Below are 8,029 nucleotides of genomic sequence, written 5' to 3'. Positions count from 1 at the left end.
CTCTTTCCGGTAGATTTTCGGTTAACTCTTCAAAATTTATTTTCTTCACACTTTTATTTATCTCCATAAACAAAAAGTAAAAGATCTAGATAGCCTCTAAAATTTGGCGCAATTTTTACACTCTAACTTAGCTTGTGACATGAGAGACGCCGTTATTTGAAAATATTGTTTTATCAACAACTTATATCGAAGTGACAAAACAAGTGTTTCACTTAAATTGGAGCATATGGGGCGCTTAGTATTGTTTTTTTCTCTTTTTCCGAGTAGAATATTTAGCAAAAACATTCCAAATTAACCTTCAAAATGCCACACACTCATTTATCTCGAAAAAACCCAAACAATGCCGTTCTCTTTTGTTACTGTTCTTGTCCCATCACTCGGCCAGTCAAATCGGGTTTTAGCCTATCCAAGCAGTCCGACCCGGAAAATTCCAAAACCCTAGCCACCATATTTGTTTTTCATCTTAACATTATATATACATCCCATAAAAACCCTAGCCTTTTGTTAACCTCACTGTGTCTCTCGCTCTGCTACTCTCCAGCTCCAAAAGTCAGCGGAGTTCGATGAAAATGCCTGTTGTACCTCAAAATTTGTTGCTATTTATTTATGCACAAAACTGTCCCTTGATATATTTGGTGAGCTTGTATTAGATATATTTATGTAGATGTGATAAATAAAAAAATAAAAAAAAAAGGTGACCAATTAGCCAGTCACATACATTGGCCCCTAATAAGGGCCGATTTTGCTATGTGTGAATGGTCAGTATGTCACCAACAGTAATATTAATGGTGTTTAATAGCCTTAATTCGGGTGAATTGCATCTAATTCCGCTTTCACTGACGGGCTATTGACATTACATTGTTGTGACTTACTGTGATATATATAAACTGAGAGTTAATTATTCTCCTTCTTTAAGAATAGTTGGGGTTCAGATTTTTAATATCATTGCACATTCCTTAAAGAAATTGACATAAGGGAACAATGTGACTGGACTAAATAGGCGAATAATGAATGAGTAGCTTTTTTATTTCTTAGTTTTTGAGTGTAGTTTTCAGGTTATGAAAATTGGGTATAAAGACTGGAAATGGATTTCCTGAACCTCAAGTATTGAGGATGAACAATGTTTTACATATAGATGGTGAAGAGGTTGAAACAAAGAACTTCATGATGAGTTTAAAAGATGAAAATGAGGTAAGGCATCCGATACAGATTTTCCTTGATTGATGAGTCTAAAAGAACAAAAGAGGCAGAAGGCATTAGATTCGAGTATTGGCGCGGGAATGGCATGGATATTGATATTTCCCTCCTCAGTATTCATGGGACATTTCAATATCTTCACACATTTTTCTAAGAGAATAAAATGACGTTGGAGTTTAGGATGTGGATATTTTATGTATGTGGTTTTGTAACAAGCTAAGGTTAATTATCTTTTGGTTTTTGTGAAGAAAACTGCGACCTAGTTATACTTTTGATCTTATATAATTAGCAACGGTTGTAAAAATAGAGATTGATTGAGTTGATTCCTGATAGCAAGCATTGTGGTCAATTTGATGATGGAGGGAGGGAGGGATAAGTTTAAAGATTTTATTGGATACACTTGCTGTTGTAGTGTAAGAGAAAGCTCTATTCTAGTAAACAACTTGAGAGATCAAGTGAAAAAAGTTGAGCCTGACATTAGCACGATTCTGTTTAAACACCAAAAAATAAGTTTTCTTTTTGGTTGAGACAATTGGAGTATGGAGTATCAAGGTGGCTCTATCAATGCAAAAGATCAGTTAATCTAACACATGGGCAATACTCTGGTCAATGCTGGCTCTATCAAAGCTTACAAAAAATAGATGTTTGGCCATGCAAGTTGATAACGGCGGGTTGATTCTTGGAAGATGCTTGACACATGACAAACTAAATAGAAGAGGATTGCAGCAAATATTGCCAGCTTCTACTCCACTGTGAGAAGTAGGGCATTTTTGCCCAGTCCAGAACCCATTTGTGGTTCTTTTGAACAAGTGTGACGGAAATGTGTGTTTAAATAAAAGAGTGACATTTTTATATATAGCGCTCTTTTAAAGAGCGCTATACTTTAAGCCGTTAAAGTATAACGCTCTTTAAAAGAGCACTATATATATATAACGCCACTGGAAACATCGCTATATATGTATAACGCAACATAAAGAGCGCTATACCTGTTTTGTGGGCCCACCAATAAGTCTCCTGCGTTTAACTGACATAACAATAATTCAAATGGGTATAGCGCTCTTTAAAAGAGCGCTATACCTAAAAAAGTTCAGCCCACCGAGCTAGGCACTGCCTTATTTAAAGGCGTTAGGATTTTACAAAAATCCATTCAAAAATATTCCTAACTCTCGTTCAAATTTTTCTTCTTGTTAAATTCTCAAGCATTTTTTCATAATGTCTGAAGAGCGAAAAGTAAGGGTTTCATTATATTGGGGGGGGGGGGGGATTGGGGAGGGTGAGGTTATGGTGGCGAATAACTCTGTGAGCTATAGTTTATCTCCACAGTGTCATGTTAAGTTGCCACTTACAATGGAGTACGATAGATTGATATCGTTGTTATGTAATAAAATGAGTGTGAGAAAACGTTCGGTGAACCTTAAAGTAATCGGAAGATATCCGTATTCCGTCACTCCGCAAGGGGTTGCTTGTTACGTTGAGTTTAACATCGACGATGATGAAACTTTGAGGGATTTTTTGAGGACTCCGGATGCATACCGGGAATTTCTTGTGATAAAAATGTTGGAAATGTATGTCAAGGTGGAAGACGTTCGCAATAATGAGGTTGCGCATAGTAGGGATAACCCTCAGTCATCGGGTGGTTATTCTGGTGCAGTTTTTGTCGGACAGGTTCCGGATGAAAGAGTTTCCCCTGATTTAAACTTATCACCACGGGCGAATGAGGAGCGAGAAAATAATTTCTCTCTTGCTTTACATAATTCACAAGATGAATGGTAAACTTCAATTTTCCTTAGTGTTACGATGTATATTTTTGTTGTATTGAATTTGTATTAACACTCATATATTCCACAGGTGGTACCATTAAGATATGACTTTTACAAGTTATGAACCCACGCCCAGTTGGAATATGTGTAGTTCTGGTGTGTTGGATCATAGTGGTCCATCCGGAGTCATCACCAACAGGATAATGTCCATCAAGGAATGTCAACACGTTACGACTTGTAATTGAAGTGATACAACTATATGGACATTATTTATTAATTTCAGTAGCTTATTATTTTGTTGTTTGTGCAGTGAAAACGAGCAAGTTGAACCACCTGTCCTCACTCAATTGCCCGAAGACGACATATTAAATCGGGATCTGGCAGATGCACAGAGTGAGGAAGAGAACAGTGATTATGACAACAATGCCGATGATTCCGGAGATGACACACCCTTCCCTTGTGAGGATGGTGATGAGGAAGAAGAGAATGACGGACCTGATTTGACGAGGGAGTATGCTCCACCCTCCGTTAGACCAAGAGTGTACAAGTCTCAAGTGCTGTTTTATTCAAGGAAGATTCCCTACCTTGATAACTTGCCAAGTATGCCAACCTTTATAAATTCTGGAGGCACATGAAATCTATGAGGTAGTAAGACGAGAGAGCCTATCATTGGTTGATGCGACATGAGCTTCACAAGTGGACTTTGCATGCGAATAGTGGAAGAAAATGGGGAATTCTGACTATAAACGTGTCAGAGTCTTTCAACGGGTTATTAAAGTCGGCAAGAGGATTGCCTGTCACTGCCATGGTGCGGATGTCGTTCAAGCAGATGGCGTGAGAGGTTTGTTGAAAAGGCTGCAGCTGCAACGTCATTGATGGAAATGGGTGTTGAATTTATGCCACTGCCGATGAAGAGATTTGAGAAATGCAGGCGGCGAGCACATTGGCATTCATTTTTGTAGTATGATCACGATAAAAATATTTTTGAAGTTCGCACCGCTATCCATCAAAACCGGAGAAATAATGTACATACCATAAATGAATCTAGAAGGTTATGCTCTTTTGGGAAATAATCCATCTACCACATGCCGTGGTCACATGCCATCAGGTGCTTTTAACATACAGGTTTAGGGCCAACCAACTACGTTGATAAACAATATAGTGTTGCTGCTTACTTAAACACCTATAGTGGGCAGTTGCAGCCAGTGGGTGCTGAGCATTATTAGCCGTCGGAACCATTTAAAATGGTGTGTAACAAGGACTATTTGCGTCGAATACAGGTGCAGAAGAGAACGCGTATACGGAACCAAATGGATATTAGCGATACTGTTTATACGCGCAAATGTGGTATATGCTCGCAAACAGGACATGGCCATCGAAAATGTCCTTCGGCTGGTTTGGGTGGCGGTGGTAATCCAGCTCCTGGTGAGAGTTCTTCTAATATGCCCAACTATCAAGGATACACGTAGTAACTGGATTTCGTAATGTAGTTGTAATAAGTATATGTACTTGTTTATGTTGCAAGATATATCAAATAAAATTATGTTTCTATTGTTGTTAAATCTTATTGATAATGATCTATTTTTCAGTTGAGTAAATTAATGAATTTCTCCCTCCCGTTCATGTAATCAAAAATTGTATCGGATTAAAAACAGAAAGTTTTTTATAGTTGATAAATATAGTTCAAAAATAGTTGAGTTAAAGGTAGATTTTTGATAAATATGTGAATACACATAGCGCGGTTAAATACTACGTTATGTGAATATATATAGCACGGTTAAATACTACGTTACGTGAATATATATATAGCGCGGTTAAATACTACATTATGTGTATTGTCTTGTTGAACTGAAAAGCTGTCCGTCTGAGAAAAAGCTGTTTTGTATCCGTAATCATATTTAACATGCAAAGCATAGCGCGGTTAAATACTACGTTATGTGAATATATATAGCGCGGTTAAGTACTACGTTATGTGTGTTGCCTTGCCTATAAATAACGGGCGCATTCTAGTTATTTTCTGCGCTTAACAATAACCAATAGCAAAACTTTCCATAAAAGCAAGGTTTTATTTTATGCTTTAACAAATGTCTGAACGCCTTTCTGTACCAAGGTGCCAGTGCGGCAAATAATATTTGATGAATGACTGTTGGGATGATGGTTTAGTTGGACGCCTCTACTGGATGTGTGTGAACAAGTTTTATAGGGTTCTTGACGAACCTTTTTACAATTTTGAGGTATGGATTGATGAACTCTGTAAGCAGGAATGCTACAAACGATCTTTGCAGTATCTTCATGATTTGACCTTAAAAAAGTGTGAATATGAAAAAGAATATAAAAGAGAAATTGTGGAGTTGAAGGAGAAACTGAAAGAGGCAGAATTAGAAAAAAATAAGATGGAAGAGCTGTAGGTTTCTATTAGGATCATCCTCATCATGACGCCTATTTATAGCAGGATGCGCTGCAGCATGATCATCATTGGTGCTGGCAGGATCGGTAGAAGGGGCCGTCGGTCCAGTAGAAATCTACAGAAGAATAAGTCAGCTCAGTATAGGAAAGTTTATATTAAGTCACAATAATTTAAATTGTCTTACCATGGTCTCGTCGGGCTCCTGAATATAATCATCCATTGCAGCCATGTCAGCATCGCACAAATGGGCCTCCGTGACGGGCGAGGATGAAGCCTTAATAAGAAAATTAATAAAGTTATGGAAAATAAATGAGAAAAGAAAAAACAAATTTAAATTTAATACTAATAAAAATATACCTGGACCTGTGATAATGAACCATAACTCAGCCGGCGCCCACTATCCAAATCTCGGGTCATCCGATCCTCAGCAGCGGTCGATGACCCTGGGAAGTATGCTTCCTAATCCTCTCCGGTAAGGTCCGTGCCTGTGATCAATAATGGACCTAACGGGGTCACCTGTGAAGTCCCTGGAGTGAGCTGCATCCCAAGGCTGTATGACGGCATATTGGTGGGATACTCGTCCGGCTCATGTAGGTCACCCGGCAGATCAACATCAACATCATCAACATAGGCCTCAACGCCCCCTTGCTAGGGACCACCTCCTCGCCTCCCACCACGACCCCATGCGGCAGCCCTGCCTCATGGGGCACTCTCACCTCGAGGGGCAGCCCTGCCTCGTGGGGCACCCCCACCTCGAGGGGCACCCCCACCTCGAGGGGCATCCCTGCCTCGTGAGGCACCCCTACCTAGTGCGATACCCCTACCTCGATGGTACTGCTCTGGCACCATATAAGCAGGGTCGTGTCCAAGCGCTGATCCTCTCGAGCTCGCTTTAGTGTCTGGGCAGCCACCTCTGTAACCTGCCGACCGTAATCGTGCAAAGCGGCCGCTCTCTCGCCGGCATGCTGCTGCATCTGCAGTCCCATCTGGTAAACTATATGTAGGCCAATAGCCTGCACAACGTATAAAATATAAACTACAGAACACTAAGTTACAGTTATATAATTAATAATAACAGAAAACATACCAGGGCCTCGTGCCGCCCGGCGTATGGAACGTACCAACCGCCAGCTTGATGGATGGGATTCCCGACAAAAAGTCGGGTAACGCGGCGGTACCAGGGCATATAGAGCTGGATAGTCTCCGTCTGGATCTTTGAAGGGGGCGGCGGTATCAAGTCAGCTCGCCGGTCCCAAGTATGGACATGCGCCTCTAGCCATGCTACATATGCGTCGTCCGCCCTGGAACGATCATCCCGCTGATAATGTGTGGCCTCCCATGTAGGCCCCCTCGGTATATACTATGGACGACCAAAATGGCAAAGTACCCGCTCCGTGGCATGATGCTCCACAATATCGAGGCACATCAGTGGGACAGAAGTGCTCCAAATCAGTCGGCCGGTCGAGCAATAATCGGGCAGGCCACCTATCAAGTCGTCGTTGTATGGCGTCCAGATGAACTATCAAATAACAACAGAAAACGTGAGTATGCGCAACACATGTGAAGCTATACCAAGTAAGTTTAGGTACACATTTACCTGTGCGCCCTCCAGCCTATCCAACACATCCCTGCAAAGGGGGAGATTATGCCGAGCCTCGTAATCTCGTACATATCCACGCCGGAGAACCCACCTCCTAGCTAGAGGGAGAAACGAAGGTGGTACATCCGGAGGTAATGGTGTTAGAGGTGGCTGCATATGCAGGAACCACTCCCAAGCCCAAACCTAACATACAAAGTTGACGTAAAATTTAAGTTAAATTTTGACTAAATAGAATTGGAAGGAGTGAACAGAGTATTCGAATATGTTGTCACCTGTAGAAGCGGTAAAAATCCACATATGTCATGCTGGGTGCCCATGCTCGCCCGTCACAGATGCCTGTACAAGTAAGCTAGAACAGTAGCACCCCAGCTGTACTGGGGTAAATCATCTAGCAGCTGAAGATGATGAAGAAATCGCAAGCTGACTAGGTTCCCCGAAGTGTTCGGGAACAAGACCCCCCCAAACAGAAGGAGTAGCAACAACCTCGTATACTGTGAATATGCAGATCATCTGTCTCCCCGGTGATGTCGGGGTGCAAAATTTCCAAATGTTGTCGAACAGTTGTCAAACTCATGCGACTGCCCCTGAGTGTGCAGTCTCATCCTGTGGCCTGAAACCAGTGAGCTGCTGCAGCATGTCCAAATACTGCCCACGCGTCATCTCTCTCATGGCCTGAGGCAGTGCAACGGGCAGTCCATCAACAAGCATCCCATATAAAACCTCCACGTCCTGTAACGTGATGTGGCCTCGCCAATGGGCAGGTGGAAAGTGTGCATCTCCGGTCGCCACTGCTCTATCAGGGCCATGATCAAAGACCAGTCGAGCTACAGCCGCCCGATCTCCAAAATCATATAGGAGCCCGCATCCCGCAGGCGCTGGACTACACGGGGATGGAGATCTCTGTCCTTCATAAAATTCCACATGTCGTCCACTCTCCTGGCGCGGAGAGTCTGGGCCAATAACTCTCCCTCCCATACGTAGGCGGACCTATGATCGCCCTGTAACACTAATAGCTCATCGGAGACAGGTCCGGGATGCATAGGCGGCACGTCCATGTCGTCTACT

The sequence above is a fragment of the Nicotiana tabacum genome, chromosome 23, assembly GCF_000715075.1.
Source record: "Nicotiana tabacum cultivar K326 chromosome 23, ASM71507v2, whole genome shotgun sequence".
NCBI lineage: Eukaryota > Viridiplantae > Streptophyta > Magnoliopsida > Solanales > Solanaceae > Nicotiana > Nicotiana tabacum.
Note: the sequence above shows the minus strand (reverse complement) of the source record.